General features: G+C 42.1%; 1 protein-coding gene across 1 annotated transcript in view; it reads right to left on the minus strand.

Moving 5' to 3' along the window:
- Positions 1 to 15,426, minus strand: part of atp13a3 (ATPase 13A3) — a 61,067-nt gene extending 45,641 nt beyond the window's left edge. Inside the window, 1 exon segment of the mRNA XM_064934927.1 lies at positions 15,252 to 15,426. The gene's annotated coding sequence lies outside the window, so the exon portion shown is untranslated.
- Positions 15,427 to 21,423: the final 5,997 nt, after the last annotated feature.

A 21,423-nucleotide genomic window follows, 5' to 3' on the forward strand; every position in this document is an offset into this window, starting at 1 on the left:
AAGATATAAAACTGTATTTTTTTGTGAAGAATCAACAACAAGTGGGACACAATCATGAAGTGGAACGACATTTATTGGATATTTCAAACTTTCAAACTCTTCCAACAAGACAATGATCCAAAACATAAAGCAAAATCTACAATGGAATGGTTCAAAAATAAACATATCCAGGTGTTAGAATGGCCAAGTCAAAGTCCAGACCTGAATCCAATCGAGAATCTGCGGAAAGAACTGAAAACTGCTGTTCACAAATGCTCTCCATCCAACCTCACTGAGCTCGAGCTGTTTTGCAAGGAGGAATGGGGAACAATTTCAGTCTCTCGATGTGCAAAACTGATAGAGACATACCCCAAGCGACTTACAGCTGTAATCGCAGCAAAAGGTGGCGCTACAAAGTATTAACTTAAGGGGGCTGAATAATTTTGCACGCCCAATTTTTCAGTTTTTGATTTGTTAAAAAAGTTTGAAATATACAATAAATTCTCTGCCCTCTCCTGTATTCCCTGTTCACCCATGACTGCATGGACATGCACACCTCCAACTCAATCATCAAGTTTGCATACGACACTACAGTGGTAGGCTTTATTACCAACAATGACGAGACTGCCTAAAGGGAGGAGGTGAGGTCCCTCGGAGTGTGGTGTCAGGAAAACAACCTCACACTCAACAAAACAAAAGGAGGTGATTGTGGACTTCAGGAAACAGCAGAGGGAGCACCCCCCTATCTACATCAACGGGACAGTAGAGGAGAAGGGGGAAAGTTATGTTCCTCAGTGTACACATCACAGACAAACTGAAATGGTCCACCCACACTGACAGCATGGTGAAGAAGGCGCAACAGCGCCTCTTCAACCTCAGGAGGCTGAAGAAATTAGGCTTGTCACCAAAAACAAACTTTCACAGATGCACAATCGAGAAAATCCTGTCGGGCTGTATCACCGCCTGGTACGGTAACTACTCCGCCCACAACCGCAAGACTCTCCAGAGGGTAGTGAGTAGAGGTCGACCGATTAATCTGAATGGCTGATTAATTGGGGCCGATTTCAAGTTCATAACAATCGGTAATCTGCATTATTGGACACCAATCATGGCCGATTACATTGCACTCCATGAGGAGACTGCATGGCAGGCTGACTACCTGTTATGCAAGTGCAGCAAGGAGCCAAGGAAAGGTGCTAGCTAGCATTAAACATATCTTAACAATCGCTAGTTAACTACACATGGTTGATGATATTACTAGTTTATCTAGCTTGTCCTGTGTTGCATATAATCGATGCGGTGCCTGTTAATTTATCATTGAATCACAGCCTACTTCGCCAAACGGGTGATTTATTAACAAGCGCATTCGCAAAAAAAAGCACTCATTGCACCAATGTGTACTGAACCATAAACATCAACACCTTACTTAAAAGTTAATATTGCCTGCTAACATGAATTTCTTTTAACTAGGGAAATTGTTTCACTTCTCTTGCGTTCTGTGAAACAGAGTCAGGGAATATGCAGCAGTTTGAGCCTGCTGCTGCCTACCACCTCTCAGTCAGACTGCTCTATCAAATCATAGACTTAATTATAATATCACACAGAAATACAAGCCTTAGGTCATTAATATGGTCAAATCCGGAAACTATCATTTCAAAAACAAAACGTTTATTCTTTCAGTGAAATATGGAACCGTTCTGTATTTTATCTAACGGGTGGCATCCGTAAGTCTAAATATTGCTGTTACATTGCACAACCTTCAATGTTATGTCATAATTACGTACAATTCTGGCAAATTAGTTTGCAACAAGCCAGGCTCAAGCATTCATTCAAACAGCACTTTACAGCGTTAGCCAGCAGCTCTTCGCAATGATTCAAGCATTGCGCTGTTTATGACTTCAAGCCTATCAACTCCCGAGATTAGGCTGGCAATACTAAAGTACCTATTAGAACATCCAATAGTCAAAGGTATATGTCTGCCCTGTGGTCCTCAATGCACTTATTGATAAAGCCAGTGTATTCCTCAATGTCATCGGAAGAATCCTGGAACATGTTCCAGTCTGTGATAGCAAAGCAGTCCTGTAGTTTAGCATCTGCTTCATCTGACATTTTTTTTTTATAGACCGAGTCACTGGTGCTTCATGCTTTAATTTTTGCTCGTAAGCAGGAATCAGGAGGACAGTTGTGGTCGGATTTACCAAATGGAGGGCGAGGGAGAGCTTTATACGCATCTCTGTGTGTGGAGTACAGGTTATCTAGAATCGTTTTTCCTCTGGTTGCACATTTAACATGTTGATAGAGATTTGGTAGAACTGATTTAAGTTTGAATTTAAAAAAGTCTCCGACCACTAGGAGCGAGTGGTTTGGGTGAGTGGTTTCCTGTTTGCTTATTTCCTTATACAGCTGACTGAGTGCGGTCTTAGTGCCAGCATCTGTCTGTGGTGGAATATAAACAGCCACGAAAAGTATAACTGAGAACTCTAGGCAAGTAGTGTGGCCTGCAGTTTATCACAATATACTCAACTTCAGGCGAGCAAAATCTAGAGACTTCCTTAGATTTTGTGCACCAGCTGTTTACAAATATGCAAAGACCGCACCCCCCCATCTTACCGGAGTGTGCCGTTCTATCCTGCCGGTGCAGCATATATCCATGTCGTCGTTCGGCCACGATTCCGTGAAGCATAGGATATTACAGTTCTTGATGTCCTGTTGGTAGGATATTCGTGATCTTACCTCGTCTAGTTTATTGTCCATTGATTGCACGTTGGCGAGTAATATTGAAGGTAACAGCAGCTTTCCTAGTTGTCTTCTGCGGGTCCGGACGAGGCATCCAGCTCTTCATCCTTGGCGTCGCTTCCTCTTGCGAATAATTGGGATGTCTGCCCTGTGGGTTGTTTGGAGAATATCGTGTGAGTCCTGCTTGCTGTTGTTGTTGAAGAAGAAATCTTTGTCTAATCCGAGGTGAGTGATCGCTGTCCTGATATCCAGAAGCTCTTTTCTGCCGTAAGATAAGGTTGCAGAAACATTATGTACAAAATAATTTACAAATATCACGAAAAACCCTCACATAATAGCACAATTGGTTAGGAGACCGTAAAACGGCGGCCATCTCCTCCAACGCCATCTTGTACACCATGCGTATGGGTGTTTGTCTAGGCTTGCATTGCTTCACAGTCCCCGCTGTTCCATAAGCTGTATTTTTACCAGTTTAAAAAAAAACATTTTTTACTGCTGGCATGAATTACTTGATGTTGGAATAGAGTTCCATGTAGTCATGGCTCTATTTAGTACTGTGTGCCTCCCATAGTCTGTTCTGGACTTGGGCACTGTGAAGAGACTGGTGGCATGCCTTGTGGGGTATGCATGGGTGTCCGAGCTGTGTGACAATAGTTTGGACAGACAGACAACAGTGATACAGTCAATCTCTCCTCCACTTTGAGCCATGAGAGATTGACATGCATATTATTAATGTTAGCTCTCTGTGTACATCCAAAGGCCAGATGTGCTGCCCTGTTGTGAGCCAATTGCAATTTTCCTCAGTCCCTCTTTATGGCACCTGACCAAGCGACTGAACAGCAGTCCAGGTGCGACAAACCTATGGATTTCTCTCCATCTTAGCTACTGTTGTATAAATATGTTTTGACCATGACAGTTTACAATCCAGGGTTACTCCAAGCAGTTTAGTTGTCAACTTCACTAGATATAATTTCAGCGTGCCATTTCACGTCAACAATGTTCAGTCTTCGAGGGTACCAGTTCGGACTCCCCATTTCGTCAGAAAAACTTGATTCTCTGGTTCACTCCGTAGCGCAAAATTTCACATTTGTTTCTATTTTAATCTAAAGCACTTCATTACGCTTTCAGTGATGGGGGTTGCTGGTTTGTCTTGGCCTTGGAAGGTAAACCGCAGGGCAGGGACTAGAAAGGCCACCCTCTACGTGCCGCGGCCAGTGGGCTTGGAGTGCAAACAGTGCCAGGCTACTGAAGGGACTTGCACCATGTCAGGATATTTCTCGCCCCAACTCCGGATCAACATGGGCAGACATGTTACAGACCACAGTCTTTGAGCTCACCTGTGAAAAGTACCCAGGCATCGGCTCAAAGGCCTGGGGGAGATTGGTGCCGCGCTTCTCAAGCCCTCCATAACCACCTCCAAATCTCCAGTTTGGCAAGAACACCCTGTACTAACTTGAGCTTTCCAGAAAGCAGAGTTTGGTGGTCAACAGGGCAAGGTCAGAAAGAGGGGCACTAGCTGTACTTTGATGGTGAACAATGCAGCCAGATGCAGAAAAAGTAACGAGGTACTTTTCTTCACATCTAAAATGTTTAATTATCCTAATCAATTCATCCCAAAAATGGAATGTACATTATCAATGGGATACAAATCATGGCAAAACATGATGCCGAAGAGCCTCAATATTTCTTCTGCAGTTGGCACATTCACGAGGAAACCTAGAGACTGTCAAGTCTTAAAATAAAATCTGACACCCAAACTAATCTATTAACAAAGACTTACCTCCAACATGCTCCTGATCAAAGAAAATAAAAAGAAATATGGGCTAGTAGATAGCATTTTATTCCTCAAAGACAGTTTAGTTATTTATTCATCACAGTGACCATACACTACCAGTCAACAGTTTTAGAATACCTACTCATGCAAAGGTTTCTTTATTTTTACCCTGTATAATAATATTGGAGACATCAAAACTATGAAATAATGCATGTTTATTTGTAATACATTTGATAGTGTGTAGATTGAGGAATTAAAAATACATTTTAGAATAAGGCTGTAACGTAACCAAACGTGGAAAAGGTCAAGGGGTCTGAATACTTTCCGGATGCACTGTACGTATATATCCCAACCAGAAGCCATGAATTACAGGCAACATCCTCACTGAGCAAAAAGTTAGAGCTGCCGCTTTCAAAGAGTGGGATGCTTATAAGAAATTCCACTAAGACCTCCGACAAGTACATCATACAGACAAAGCGTGAATACAGGACTAAAATCAAATCCTACTACGCCGACTCTGGTCGTGTAAACACTTGACACTTACATGTGACTTCTGCTATCAAAATACGAAGACCACATTGAAAAGACGGGAGACACAAAAGTCGTTTTGTGGTCTGATTGTGTTCAGATCTGGCTGACCACTTCAACAGGTGGTCAGGGATGCATTGTGTGCAGATTTCTCCTCTGAACGCAATCAGGCCCTCGAAAGCGCATACAATGAGCGACGCCATCAACACTGCTCCCACAAGTATCCAGAAAACGTATGTTTTGGGAGTAAGAGGAACATTTTCATTATTGCGTTGGAGGAAATACGTTCCTAGCATGAGGTATGCGTTTGTTGGCCTCAAATGTGAGGGGGTAGCAAATATTTAGAAAATATATTTTTGGTTTGGCTAGCGTTATGCTAAACCTTTTACAATCCCTTTAGTGTTGCTTGCTAGCTACAGAGGCTAGCTTGCTAGTTAGCTACTGCAATTAGTTGTGTTATTATATTTACCAGTATGCGTTTGTATATAGCGCGGGATAAGGGAATCCGGACCCACTGTAGACATTTAAATGTAGACGGATGACGCTGTCAGAATTCCATCAGAGCACTAAAGCTGCACAAACTGTCAAGTCGAGACACGGCCCAATACTCGGTGGAGGTGGTAGGGCTTGGAAACTTTTGTGCTCGCGTCGAGGCACGCAACACTGAACCAAGCATGAGAGGACCAGCTGTTCCGGTCAACTGTGTGATCCCTCTACGTAGCTGATGAGAGTAAGACCTATAAACAGGTTAACATTCAGAAGGCCGCGGGGCTAGACTGATTACCAGGACGCATACTCAGACCATGCACTGACCAGCTCGCAAGTGTCTTTACTGACATTTTCAACCTCTCCCTGACCCAGTCTGGGAGCACCATAGTTAGGGCCCTATAAAATCTGCGATGCAGAGAACGCAGATGGAATCCAGACAAACGGAATGCAATACTCAAAAATGAATTGAACTTAAGGAATCAACTAAATTGATTATTTATTAAATAGCCTAAGTTTATCGTAAGAAATTAACAGAATGCATCAGTGATTCATATTTCCTGCAACTTTCTGAAGAGACAATAAGAATTCTCCATCTCTGTATGTGCGGTGCACACGTGTACCACTTTCTGTTAGTGAAAAGTGTTCTGGTAGATAGAAAGGGTTTCCCAAAGACCTATTGTAAAGTGTGATTGAGAGCAGAAACTTGAGAAAAAATAAATGATTTTATAGGGCCTGTGCCCAAGAATGCCAAGGTAACCTGTCTAAATGACTATTGCCAGCTAGCACTCACATCTGTAGCAATGAAAGGCTGGTCATGGCTCACGTCAACACCATCATCCCAGACCCACTCCAATTCGCATACCGCCCCAACAGATCCACAGATGACACAATCTCTATTACACGAAGTTGGGGCGAGAAATTGTATGTTACCGTGAAATGCTTACGTACAAGCCCTTAACCTCTCTGGGATATTCGGGACGGTAGCGTCCCACCCCGCCAACAGCCAGTGAAAGTGCAGGGTGCCAAATTCAAAACAAAAATCTCAAAATTAAAATTCCTCAAGCATACAAGTATTTTACACAATTTTCAAGATAAGATTCTCGTTAATCCAGCCAGTGTCTGATTTCAAAAAGGCTTTACAGCGAAAGCACCACAGACGATTATGTTAGGTCACCACCAAGTCACAGACAAACACAGCCATTTTTCCAGCCAAATAGAGTCACAAAAAGCACAAATATAGATAAAACTAATCACTAACCTTTGATGATCTTCATCAGATGACACTCATAGGACATCATGTTACACAATACATGTTGTGTTCGATAAAGTGCATATTTATATCCAACAATCTCATTTTACATTGGCGTGTTATGTTCAGTAATTCCAAAACATGGTGATTTTGCAGAGAGCCACATCAATTTACAGAAATACTCATAATAAACATTGATAAAAGATACTATTATACATGGAACTATTACAACTATTATACATGGAACTATTACAACTATTATACATGGAACTTTAGATGAACTTCTCCTTAATGCAACCGCTGTGACAGATTGTTTTTAAAAGCAACCAATGCAATAATCTGAGAATGGCGCTCAGAGACCAAAACAGTCAGAGATATCCGCCATGTTGTGGAGTCAACATTAGTCAGAAATACCATTATAAATATTCACTTACCTTTGATGATCTTCATCAGAATGCACTCCCAGGAATCCCAGTTCCACAATAAATGTTTGTTTTGTTCGATAATGTCCATAATTTATGTCCAAATAGATACTTTTGTTAGGGAGTTTGGTAAAGGTTGGTCGAAAAGTCCAAAAAGTTATATTACAGGTCGTAGAAACATGTCAAACTAAGTATAGAATCAATCTTTAGGATGTTAACCTCTTGAAACTCCCCATCCCGGATCCTAAAGCCTCAGGCTCATTAGCATAACGCAACGTTAACGATTTCTGAAAATCGCAAATAAAATTAAAATAATGCGTTTGCTCTCAAGCTTAGCCTTTTCTTAACAACACTGTCATCTCAGATTTTCAAAATATGCTTTTGAACCATAGAAATGGACTAATTTGTGTAAGAGTATGCAAAGCTAGCATAGCATTTTGTGTAGCATGTAGCACGCAACATTTTCACAAAAGCCAGATAACCAAATAAATAAAATCATTTACCTTTGAAGAGCTTCTGATGTTTTCAATGAGGAGGCTCTCAGTCACATACCAAATGCGCAGTGTTTCCTGAAAGCGTCTGTGTGTAGGAGAAATCGTTCCGTTTTCTACATTGCGCCTGGCTACTCAAACGAACCGAAAATGCAGTCACCTACAACGTAAAACTTTTTCCGGATTAACTACATAATATCGACCGAAACATGGCAAACGTTGTTTGGAATCAGTCCTCAAGGTGTTTTTTCACATATCTCTTCATTGACATGCAGTTCGTGGAAGCTTGCTTTCCTCTCTGTATTCCTTGGAAAAATACTGGCAGGTGACTTTTGCGCACCAATTTCGGCGCAGGACACCGGGCGGACACGTGGTAAATGTGGTCTCTTATGGTCAATCTTCCAATGATCTGCCTACAAATACGTCACAATGCTGCAGACACCTTGGGGAAACGACAGAGAGGGTTGATTCATTCCTCTTGCGTTCACAGCCATATAAGGAGATCATGACAAACAGAGCCTCAAAAATCCTTGTCATTTCCTGGATGCCATCTCATCTTGGTTTTGCCTGAAGCTCACGTTAAAGGGCACGCACAGAGAAGATCTTTGTATTTCTGGACACGTCAGAGTGTTTTCTTTCGAACAGTAGCAATTATATGCATAGTCGAGCATCTTTTTGTGACAAAATATCTTGTTTAAAACGGGAACGTTTTTCATCCAAAAATGAAATTGCGCCCCTAGAGTTCCAAGAAGTTAACCTCTCTGGCCCACCCGGGACGAAACCGCACCCCCTGCAAACAAATGCAAATGCACTACGCCAAATGCTAATAGCACTCGTTAAAACTTAAATTCACATGCAGGGTACTCAATTCAAGCTACACTCGTTGTGAATCTAGCCAACGAGTCAGATTTGTAAAATGCTTTTCGGCGAATGCATGAGAAGCTATTATCTGATAGCAGGCAACACCCCGAAATACCAGAAGGGGACGTAAACAAAGGAATTAGCGTAGCCGGCGCTACACAAAACGCAGAAATAAAATATAAAACATTCATTACCTTTGACGAGATTCTTTGTTGGCACTCCTATAGGTCCCATAAACATCACAATTGGGTCTTTTTTTCGATTAAATCGGTCCTAGTGTACCCAAAATGTCCATTTATGAAGACCGTCAGATCCAGGAAAAACACATTTTTTAAACGCGACGTTATTTTTTTTTATTAAAAAAGTTGCCTATAAACTTTGACAAAACACTTCAAACTACTTCTGTAATCCAACTTTAGGTATTACTAAACGTTAATAAACGATCAAATTGATCACGGAGCGATCTGTATTCAATAGGCACAAGTTTGGGAAACGTAGCCAACTTTTCCAGTTCCATTGTTTACAGCTGTGGAACTGACAACCGGATGTGGCTATTACTCAGATGACCAAGGATTTAGTTGAATCGAAATCACAACACTGGCGACATCGTGTGGAAACTACAGGAACTGTATTCTCAGCCTTAAGTATTTTTCCTTCCAATAGACAATACATAGACTGGCGGATTGATTTTTTCTCCGTCGATTTAGTGACCAGGTTCTGGCGATTTTGACCACGGAACTCGTTCTGTTATAGTCACAGACACCATTGAACCAGTGTTTTCTATGCACACATACTAATCATATGCATATACTATATTCCTGGTATGAGTAGCAGGACGTTGAAATGTTGCGCGATTTTTAACAGATTGTTGAAAAATGTAGCCCGATCTCTAATTAACATAATTCTTCAATAATGTTCCAACCGGAGAATTCCTTTGTCTGTAGAAAAGCATTGGAACGCAAGCTAACTTTCACATAACCGCGCGTCACGAGCTTGTGGCAATCTGCCAGACACCTGGCTCATTCCCCTCTCATTTCGGCCCCACTTCACAGTAGAAGCCTCAAAGTTCTAAAGACTGTTGACATCTAGTGGAAGCCAGGGGAAGTGCAACATGACCAATATCCCACTGTATCATCAATAGGGCATGAGTTGAAAAACAACCAACCAACCTCAGATTTCCCACTTCCTGGTTGGATTTTTTTCTCAGGTTTTCACCTGCCATATGAGTTCTGTTATACTCACAGACATCATTCAAACAGTTTTCTATCCAAATATACTAATTATATGCATATTCTCGCTTTTATGGCTGAGTAGCAGGCAGTTTACTCTGGGCACCTTATTCATCCAAGCTACTCAATACTGCCCCCCCCAGTCACCAAGAAGTTACTCCATTTCTTGAACTGCATTGTTGGGTAAAGAAAATATTTACTAAAATAAACGTTTAAAAAAAATGTAAAAATGATAACAAGAAGGCTATTTTTGGGGCCTTCCTCTGACACCGCCTAGCATATAGGTCCTGAATGTCTGGAAGCTTGGTCCCAGTGATGTGCTGGGCTATACGCACTACCCTCTTTAGCACCTTATGGTCAGATGCCGAGCAGTTGCCATACCAGGCGGTGATGCAACCTGTCAGGATGCTCTCAATGGTGCAGCTCTAGAAATTTATACGCACTACCCTCTTTAGCACCTTATGGTCAGATGCCGAGCAGTTGCCATACCAGGCGGTGATGCAACCTGTCAGGATGCTCTCAATGGTGCAGCTCTAGAAATTTAGAACTCTGGGGACAGAGTCCAAATCTTTTCAGTCTCCTGAGGGGGAAAGGTGCTGTCGTGCCCTCTTCACGACTGTCTTGTGTGTTTGGACCATGACAGTTCGCTGGTGATGTGGACACAAAGGAACTTGAAACTCTCGACCTGCTCCACTTCAGTCCCGTTGATGTTAATGGGGGCCTGTTAGGCCCACATTTTCCTGTAGTCCACGATCAGCTCCTTTGTCTTGCTCACATTGAGGGAGAGGTTGTCCTGGCACCACACTGCCAGGTCTATGACCCCATCCCTATAGGCTGTCTCATCGTTGTCGGTGATCAGGCCTACCACTGTTCTCGTTAGCAAACTTAGTGGTGTTGGAGTCATGCATGGCCACGCAGTTGTGGGTGAACAGAGTGTACAGGAGGGGACTAAGCACGCACCCGAGGGGCCCGTGTTGAGGATCAGCGTGGCAGATGAGTTGTTGCCTGCACTTACCACCTGGGGGCAGCCCGTCAGGAAGTTCCGCATCCAGTTGCAGAGGGAGGTGTTTAGTCCCAGGGTCCTGAGCTTAGTGGTGAACTTGTTTAAAAGGTCTTGCTCACATCGGCTACGGAGAGCGTGATCACACAATCGTATGGATCGGCTGGTGCTCTCATGCATGCTTCAGCGTTGCCTGCCTTGAAGCAAGCATAAAAGGCATTTAGCGCGTCTGGTAGGCTTGCGTCACTGGGCAGTCCGCGGCTGAGTTTCCCTTTGTAGTCTGTATATTTTTCAAGCCCTGCCACATCGAACGAGTGTCAGAGCCGGTATAGTAGAATTCAATCTTAGTGCTGTATTGACGCTTTGCCTTTGATGGTTCGTCTGAGGGCATAGCGGGACTTCTTGTAAGTGGCTGGATTAGCGTCCCACTCCTTGAAAGCGGCAGCTCTAACTTTTAGCTCAGTGCAGATGTTGCCTGTAATCCATGGCTTCTGGTTGGGAAATGTACGTATGGTCACTGTGGACAACGTCTTCAATGCACTTATTGATGAAGCCGGTGACTGGGCTGGTATACTCCTCAATGCCATTGGATGAATCCAGGAACATATATTTCAGTCTGTGCTACGCTACAGTCCTGTAGAGTAGCATCCGCGTCATCTGACCACTTCCGTATTGAGCGATGGCTCAAGACTACTTTAATATTATAGATCTCGCATCAACAGTTACTGACAAATAGACACTCCCAGCCCTCGTCTTACCAGACGTAGCTGCTCTGTCCTGCCAATGCACAGAGAAGCCAGCCAGCTCTATATTATCCGTGTCGTCATTCAGCCACATCTAGTTGAAAAGGAAGATATTACAGTTTATGTCCCGTTTGGTAGGATAGTCAATCGCCCAGTTTGTTTTCCAATGATTACACGTTGGCCAGTAATATGGAGGGAAGTGGTGGTTAACCTACTCATCCTGTGTTCGTATACTCATACTAAATGCACAAATTGTGACGTAAATTGAGCATATCGTAAGCTTATTGGTCATAGTATGGATATAGTTAGTATATCAAAAGTTCCCGGACGTCATACTAAATTCACAAGCAGTAGACACTATTGCCGTGCTTTTAGGGCCCATAATACAATTCTTCAGAAAATGGACGTGGCTCCACAACAGTTTCAGATTTGAAGCAAATGGTGGAAAATATGCAGCCAAAGTCCGACAAGAGAGAATACAAATTCATTGCTTTAATTAATTATGGACAAATGTTAAGAAAATGTTGAGCAATGTAATAAAGTAATGACTTTTCAAATAAGTTACACGTTATGTTGGCTGACAATTTGTTAGCTATGCTACCCTTACACACCGCTTATCATTACAGTAGTATGTACTGGTACGTTAACTAGCTACCTAGTGTAACTAATATATCGGACTTGCCAGTATATTAACTATATGCCATCTAACTAACTACCCAACGTTTATTGACTTCATAATTCATCATTCTTAGCTAAGTGGTATAGACATTGTGTTTCTCAATGGACATTGTTAATTCACTCTGATTATCTACTCCGATTTCAGAGCACTTTCTGTGCCAGAGCGCAGAATAACTGCTGAATTTACAAACACTCAACACCCGTGGAATATAACCAGTGTCAGTAAACTTCGTTAAAAAAAACATAATTAAATTGTTGCCAGCAGCACAGCACAGTTACACTCACCAACGCTCTGGATAACATGAAAACAGCTCTGCTATGGCGAGTAAAATGGCCAGAGTGAGATGTCCTCTCATTTGTGTCTGGAAGTAACTAGCCAACGTTAATTTGGGTGCTTGACTGCCGTTATGACATCAGAACTCTCAGATCAACACTACTCCTCAGCCAGAGCGTCCAGTGTGTGCTCTGAACCCACCTGAGAGCGAAATGCTGTGAAAAGCTGGCAAAAAGTTGCATAGCAACAGCATCAACTTCCTGTAGACAGGCAAAGCTCTAGTACGCTCAACTGAAAGGATACCGTTCATTTACAAATGAACTAATAGTATGTAGTATATACTCATTAAGTATGTAGTATGGGTAATTGAACACAGCTAGGGACTTCCAATAGGCCGATGGCACATCATGGAAACTGTAGCCTACTGTTCAGATGAGTTAAATGGAAACTGAAATCTTGACTGACTGTAGACCTATAACCTCATATAGCTTTAATATTAACTCCTGCAGAATTAATCATTTCTAGTTGTAAAATTATACACCAAATGTAGGCAAAATGTTAACTTGAGAACAGGTGTGAAGAAATATTCTTTCTTTCATCATCTTGAGAGAATGCAAATGTAATTTGTAAACTTTCCAGTTCTCTTTTGTTATTACATTCTCCCCCCAGTCCCTAACCGCATTTGCTCTACAAAAGAAGCAGGGATGACAGGAAACTTTCCCGATGTCAACTAGATTGAAACTATTTACGACGTTCTGGTGAGCATGGGTTTATTTAGTCTTCTAGGGCAACATATAATGACAGAAGAGAAGCTGCATGCATCTAATTATAGAGATGACTTACAACAACAACAAAAAACGTACCAATATGTCGGAAATTATAAGCAGAAAAGTATCTAAATCATGCAAAGCATAATCATGCACCCCGTCAACAACATACTTCCGCAGTCTGACTGTAGCCTCCAGCTCATTTTCTATATTAGCGAGTTATGGTCGGGTGCAAGCCTCAGATTTCCACAAATAGTTGGGCGGTTGCGAATGGGTTATTAGCAATTGCAGGCGGGTGCGGGTGAACAAACAGCTGACTGGGCACCACTAATATAAATACATATACACACATACATATCTCTACCTCAATTACCTCGTACCCCTGCACATTGACTCACTGGTACCTTGTGCATATAGTCAAGTTAACATTACTCGTTGTGTATTTATTCCTTGTGTTATTATTTTTATATTTTCTCAGCATTGTTGGGAAGGACCTGTAAGTAAGCATTTCACTTAGTCTACACCTGTTGTTTTCGAAGCATGTGACAAATAAAATGTAATTTGATCAGACTGATCACTTGTATCTTAAGGTTTACTTAATTTCTTTTATTTGAGCAAAGCCCTAATTTCCTGAAAGAGCAACTGCCACAAAAAAAAACTACTTCTCATATAGGAAACAGACAAAATGTCAAAATGTACTACTACCTGTAAATAGGATAAGTTGGGTTATGATGTCAGTCACGTCTAAAACAGAGTTGTGAGACTTGTGGTTGTGACTGCATCACAACGTCAATGAAGGTTCGGCTTGTTTCACACATGCTCACAGCTGGCAGCACCCAAGTGATCATCAATTCAGAGTCCAGAAGCACACAACCCAAGCATAATTTGGGTTGACTTTGGATATCCCTATAGGGGTTAGTTAGGGTACATTTGTAAATTACACAATGTACATGGGACAATGTTAAAATTCCAATAGCGCCAAATTTCAATGACTTAAAACCTCAAACATACTATACATTGTAAATGTATATACAAACATTGAATGCATTTAACGAGAACTAAAAGGTGTACAACATGAAAATATTGCCTAATTAACATTGTGAAATTTATTGACAGTCTTTAACTAGCCCTCTGAGATAGCCTGAGTGATGGGCCTGGAGAAATGTAACCACTCAAATCCATAGACAGCTATGGAAGAAAGGACTAACTATCCATGATATAACAATTTAAGTTTTAACCATGTTTTGAGGCTATACAGTGTTTGTTTACAAACATTGGAGTAAAACAAGCTTATAGTTTGGTTTCTGATGGGGTACAAAAGTTGAAGCTCATAAGGCATTTTTTTGTCATATTCAAGAATCAAAGGGTATATCTTTAATTTATACGTCCAAAGATGTAGTAACTAAGGATTCCAGCTTTAAAACCTTAAAACGAATTCCTCTAACCTGCTACGTTAATACTCCTAACCTGCTGCGTAAATTCTCCTAACCTTGTACGAAAAGTCAGTTCTGCTAGTCAAAACCGGCAGACCTGCCAGCCTGAGAGCCGTGCAGCAGCCACTAATTAGATACAGAGCCAGACAGCGATGATACACACTAGCTAGCTACCTAACGTTAGTTAGTAGTAAAAGCAAATAGTCGTGTTGTTTTGTCATCTTGGTTATTTTAACCAGCCAACTCTGTCTTAAACGGCATACAATTCCAGCTAGCAAAGCTTAGCTAAATTAGCTTATGTTTTCTTCAGATAATATCATGAGTGTATCTCGCTAGCCCTACTCTTTCAGCTGTCAATGTGAAACTACTTACTTGGGTCAGGAGAGACGGCAGACCACCGACATGAGGAATCCCCATTTGATTATACACATGGGAACGCAATCCGACCAGGTCTATCTAACGTTACACTCATGGCTGAGGATGACTGGCACTGTGTCTAGGTTGCTTTCTTATAGACAGCTAGCTAGCCTATATAGCACGCTCCAACAGTACATGGGGTGATGTGGAGGGTTCAAATTAAATTAATAAAGACACTTACCAGAACCACCTGGACTCTCTGAAGATCACCTGAGAGTCATAGTAAGACGAGAACAGCTATTGTTAAATGGGAAAACGCTGTTGAAGAGTCAAATAGTTCCTTAGCTAGCTGGCCATCTATATTTTAATATCTAACGTGTCTGACAGCTCAGTGGAAGAGCGAGCGAATGAGTCGTCGAATGAACTGCCTGAAACTGGCTCACTTACCAAGAGGATGTTTGTCACAGGATATGAGATCACGAGAGAACCTACGCAAGGTGAAATGGCACACATTCTTTCCTTATGATATATTCTATTCATTCACCTCGTTGGGTCAAATTGTTGTCTTTAAACATTACAATCTAGCGTTACATTTCATTCATGGTTGTACTCTGCATGCATAGCCACAGCATGAATAGGCTAGTGGCCAATCCTCAAAATGGCTTTAGTTTTTGAGATACCCCTACCCGAGGTAGAACAAAAGACAACCATGTTTTTTCACATTTCTGTCTCCCAGTTATTAAATGGATGGTTGTTAAAAAATATTTTACCTCAAAAGTGGTTAGATATATAGATATGACACACACTAAACTCAAAATGTGTGCAGCCTGTGGTCATCATAGAGGGGACAGAAGGCAAGTCCATGTTCAATAGACTAAGCTTTTAGGAATGGGGTCATAATAGCTTATAGCCAAAACGGTTCAAACGCTAGACACATTTATATGAAAAAAATACATTTAAACATGCCACATTGGCTTCAGAAATTGCCAGAATCTTATGTTTACCACAGAGAGAGCGATATTTTATCTGTTCTCTAACATTCCTGGCTGGCAAAGTACCAGGATGTCTCTGGTTTTGGATCTGAATGCATCCAAGAACTTGAGTGCCTTCAGAAAGTATTCATAGCCCTTGATTTATTCCACATGTTGTATTACAACCTGAATTCAAAACGGATTAAATTTATATTTTTTTCTCACCCATCTACACACAATGCCCAATAATGACAAAAATAAAACGTTTTTAGAAATTAAAGCAAATGTATTGAAAATGAAATACAGAAATATCTCATTTACATGAGTATTCACACCCGAGTCAATACTTTGTAGAAGCACTTTTGGCAGCGATTAGATTACAGCTATGATTCTTTCTGGAAAAGTCTCTAAATGATAATGCCCTCAAGACTGGTGTTTGGAGGATATATTGGAATGGGGGTTGTTAGGTCCGAGACTAAGTCGGGGGTCGGCAAACTGTGCCAATATATCCTCCAAACACCGGCTTCGAGGGCATTATCACTTTTATACAACAGGTTACCAACATGTTCAAATAATGATTGACATATTTTCATTAAAAACGTTATTTTGCTGAATTCATTCATACTATTTAATCCTTCCACAATAAATAGTCCCGACACAAATCTAGGGTTGCTACCGCCAGCTGGTCGTTCGTTCTATCGGTTCGGTTGCTCAGGGGCGCAACTTTGGTTTTGGAAGTGGAGGGACCTAAAAAAATTCCGACCACTTGGAGGCATCTGCATTGTCCTAAAGCAAACCGTTACCTCGTTCTGTGTCACATTCCATTTATAAAACTGGGGGGGGTGACATTCTCCCCAGTGCATTTGTTTAAGTTGTTTTCTAGTGAAATTTATTTGGATACATCCATAACAATGAGCTAATGAAGCAATTTAATCTGTCATAGAACATTTCTCACTCTCAGGACACCGTTGTTCAGAGGAGCTAGCCAACAACGCAGCTAACACAATCACTTCAAACTGAAGCTGGAAAGACTGCAACTAGCTGCACTTTGTTTCATTGTACTTTTTTTCAAATTATATTTCTTTGAAATATCCATAAAAATGATGCCCGCTGATTCATGAGGAAACGCTGCCTGCCTGTCTGTTTTGTCCCGACTCCCGACACGTTCATTACAATGGGACAGCTGGAGATCAAATTTGAGTATTGAAACAATGTTGTAAATGTCAGAGACAGACAGCAAGGTTTATACAAATCTCTACTGTTGAAAACATAATGTTAGTCTAAAAGTAATGTGAGATAATGTCTATATGCTTTTTATAGTGCAGATCAAGTATATTAATTGTTTGGCTGGGCTGATGAAACAGTGGATTGCGCAGTCAGATGAAACAGAGTAAATAGGCATTTTTACGTCATAAACTTAGCCAGTGGTAACTTTTGGCCTTGTGTTTTAGGTTATTTTCCAGCTGAAAGAGTAATCTCCCAGTGTCTGGTGGACATTAGAATGAACCAGCTTTCCTCTACGATTTTGCCTGTGCTTAGCTCCATTTAGTTTCTATTTTATCCTGAAAAACTATCGTCCTTAACCATTACAAGCATACCCATAACATGATGCAGCCACCACTATGCTTGAAAATATGGAGAGTGGTACTCAGTAGTATGTTGTATTGGATTCGCCCCAAACACAACACTTTGTGTTCAGGACAAAAAGTGAATTGCTTTGCAGTATTACTTTAGTGCTTTGTATTAATACACACAGACTCCATACAACTTATGTGACTTAAGTCCCCCCCAAAATACTGAAAGTATTTAGGCTTGCCATAACAAAGTGGTTAAATACTTGATTCAATACATTTCAGTTTTTCATTTTTTATTATTTGTAAAAAATAAAAAATAAAAATAACACATAATTCCTCTTTGATATTATGGGATTGTTGTGTGTATGCCAGTAACACAACATCTCAATTTAATCTATTTTAAATTCAGGTTGTAACACAGCAAAATGTGGAAAAAGTCAAGGGGTTTGAATGCTTTCTGACGGCCCTGTAGCATATGCATAGTCTATGATGAGCAAAAGCTCTAATAGCTTAGACCGGCTTGAATACATCCCATATCTATCTTCCCTCAAAGCGTGGGCTTCTATGACGTACTCACCAATCCTAAAGAAAAACAAGAAAGCCCATTCAGGACTGCTGCTTCAGATGTTTTAATCCTTGCTCCCAGTCAGTTGTGCAAACAGAATTCCACATATTTATATGGACAAGACAGTTTGTTGTCATTTGCCCCAGTCTCAGAAGGGAAAATAATAAATCGCAGGGTCTGGACCCTCACAGCCCACAGGCTGGGGAACGCCAGCTCAGCACTCAGACGACATCAGAATGAATACAAGGCACTGGCAGTGACTTGGTTTCAGGACCTGCATTTACAATATGCATGTGTGCTGTGCTGGTTTCTGCATGCCTGACACAATCTCTTTGGCTGTAACAACAGCCTCCACTCTTCTGGGAAGGCTTTTCACTAGATGTTGGAACATTGCTGAGGGGACGTGCTTCCATTCAGCCACAAGAGCATTAGTGAGGTCGGGCACTGATGTTGGGCGATTAGACCTGGCTCGCAGTTAGTGTTGCAGCAAATCTGACCACGACTCCATTTTGCTCCTCCCTTCCTATAGGCAGAACTTCAAACAGGAAGCACCCATGCTACAGACAAGCCAAGGTGACGGGGAATATGGCAGAATATAAACAGAGTAGTCATTCCCTCTGCAAGGCAATCAAACAAGCAAAATGTCAATATCGAGACAAAGTGGAGTTGCAATTCAACAGCTCAGACACAAGACGTATGTGGCAGGGTTTACAGACAATCACGGACTACAAAAGGAAAACCAGCCATGTCACAGACACCAACGTCTTGCTGCCAGACAAGATAAACACATTCTTTGCCCACTTTTAGGATAGCACAGTGCCACTGACGGGGCCAGCTACCAAGGACTGTGGGCTCTCCTTCTCTGTGGCCGACGTGAGTAAGACATTTAAACGTGTTAACCCTCACAAGGCTGCCGGCCCAGGCGACATCCCTAGCCGCTTCCTCAGAGCATGCGCAGACCAGCTTGCTGGTGTGTTTACTGACATTTTCAACCTCTCCCTTTCCCAGTCTGCTGTCCCCACATGCTTCAAGATGGCCACCATTGTTCCTATACCCAAGAATGCAAAGGTAACTGAACTAAATTACTATTGCCCCGTAGCACTCACTTCTGTCATCATGAAGTGCTTTGAGAGACTAGTCAAGGAGCATATCACTTCCACCTTACCTTTCACCTTAGACCCACTTCAATTTTCTTACCGCCCCAATAGGTCCACAGATGATGCAATCACCATCACACTGCCCTATCCCATCTAGATGAGGAATACCTATGTAAGAATGCTGTTAATTGACTATAGCTCAGCATTCAACACCATAGTACCCTCCAAGCTCATCATTAAGTTTAAGGCCCTGGGTCTAAAACCTTCCACTTCGCTGATCCTCAACACTAGGGCCCCACAAGGGTGCGGGCTCAGCCCCCTCCTGTACTCCCTGTTCACCCATGACTGTGTGGCCATGCACTCCTCCAACTCAATCATGAAGTTTGCAGACGACACAACAGTAGTATGCTTGTTTACAAACAACGACGAGACAGCATACAGGGAGGAGGTGAGGGCTCTCAGAGTGTGGTGTCAGGAAAATAACCTCTCACTCAATGTCAACAAAACAAAGGACATGATCGTGGACTTCAAGAAACAGCAGAGGGATCACCCCCCTATCCACATCGACGGGACAGCATTGGAGAAGGTTCCTCGTACATATCAGTGACAAACTGAAATGTTCCACCCACACAGACAGTGTGGTTAAGAAGGCGCAACAGCATCTCTTCAACCTCAGGAGGCTGAAGAAATTTGTCTTGTCACCTAAAACACTCACAAATGTCTACAGATGCACACTTGAGAGCATCCTGTTGGGATGTATCACCGCCTGGTACGGCAACTGCACCGCCCACAACCGCAGGGCTCTCCAAAGGGTGGTGCGGTCTGCACAACGCATCATCGGGGACAAACTATCTGCCCTCCAGGACACCTACAGCACCCAATGTCACTGGAAGGCCACTGCCTGTTCAACCCGCTATCATCCAGAAGGCAAGGTCAGTACAGGTGCATCAAAGCTGGGACCGAGAGACTGAAAAACGGATTCTATCACAAGGCCATCAGACTGTTAAACAGCCATCACTAGCACAGAGAGGCTGCTGCCTATATACAGACTTGAAATCATTGGCCACTTTAAATGGAACACTAGCCACTGTAATAATACCACTTTAACAATGTTTACATATCTTGCATTACTCATCTCATATGTACAGTCGTGGCCAAAAGTGTTGATAATGGCACAAATATACATTTTTGTATGATGGCAATTTGCATATACTCCAGAACGTTATGAAGAGTGATCAGATGATTTGCAATTAATTGCAAAGTCCCTCTTTGCCATGCAAATGAACTGAATCCCCAAAAAACATTTCAGCCCTGCCACAAAAGGGCCAGCTGACATCATGTCAGTGATTCTCTCGTTAACACAGGTGTGAGTGTTGACGAGGACAAGGCTGGAGATCACTCTGTCATGCTGATTGAGTTCGAATAACAGACTGGAAGCTTCAAAAGGAGGGTGAGGCTTGGAATCATTGTTCTTCCTCTGTCAAACATGGTTACCTGCAAGGAAACACGTGCCGTCATCATTGCTTTGCACAAAAAGGGCTACACAGGCAAGGATATTGCTGCCAGTAAGATTGAACCTAAATCAACCATTTATCAGATCATCAAGAACTTCAAGGAGAGGGGATCAATTGTTGTGAAGAAGGCTTCAGGGCGCCCAAAAAAGTCGAACAAGCGCCAGGACCGTCTCCTAAAGTTGATTCAGCTGCAGGATCGGGGCACCACCAGTACAGAGCTTGCTCAGGAATGGCAGCAGGCAGGTGTGAGTGCATCGGCACGCACAGTGAGGTGAAGACTTTTGAAGGATGGCCGGGTTTCAAGAAAGGCAGCAAAGAAGCCGCTTCTCTCCAGGAAAATGTACAGGGCCTGGACTGCAGAGGACTGGGGTAAAGTAATTTTCTCAGATGAATCCCCTTTCCGATTGTTTGAGGCATTCGGAAAAAAGCTTGTCCAGAGAAGACAAGGTGAGCGCTACCATCAGTCCTGTATCATGCCAACAGTAAAGCATCCTGAGATTCATGTGTGGGGTTGCTTCTCACGCTAAGGGTTCACTCACAATTTTGCCTAAGAACACAGCCATGAATAAAGAATGGTACCAACACCTCCGAGAGCAAATTCTCCCAACCATCCAGGAATAGTTTGGTGACGAACAATGCCTTTTCCAGCATGATGGAGCAACTTGCCATAATGCAAAAGTGATAACTAAGTG

This window comes from Oncorhynchus masou, chromosome 24, assembly GCF_036934945.1.
Source record: "Oncorhynchus masou masou isolate Uvic2021 chromosome 24, UVic_Omas_1.1, whole genome shotgun sequence".
NCBI classification, from domain to species: Eukaryota; Metazoa; Chordata; class Actinopteri; order Salmoniformes; family Salmonidae; genus Oncorhynchus; species Oncorhynchus masou.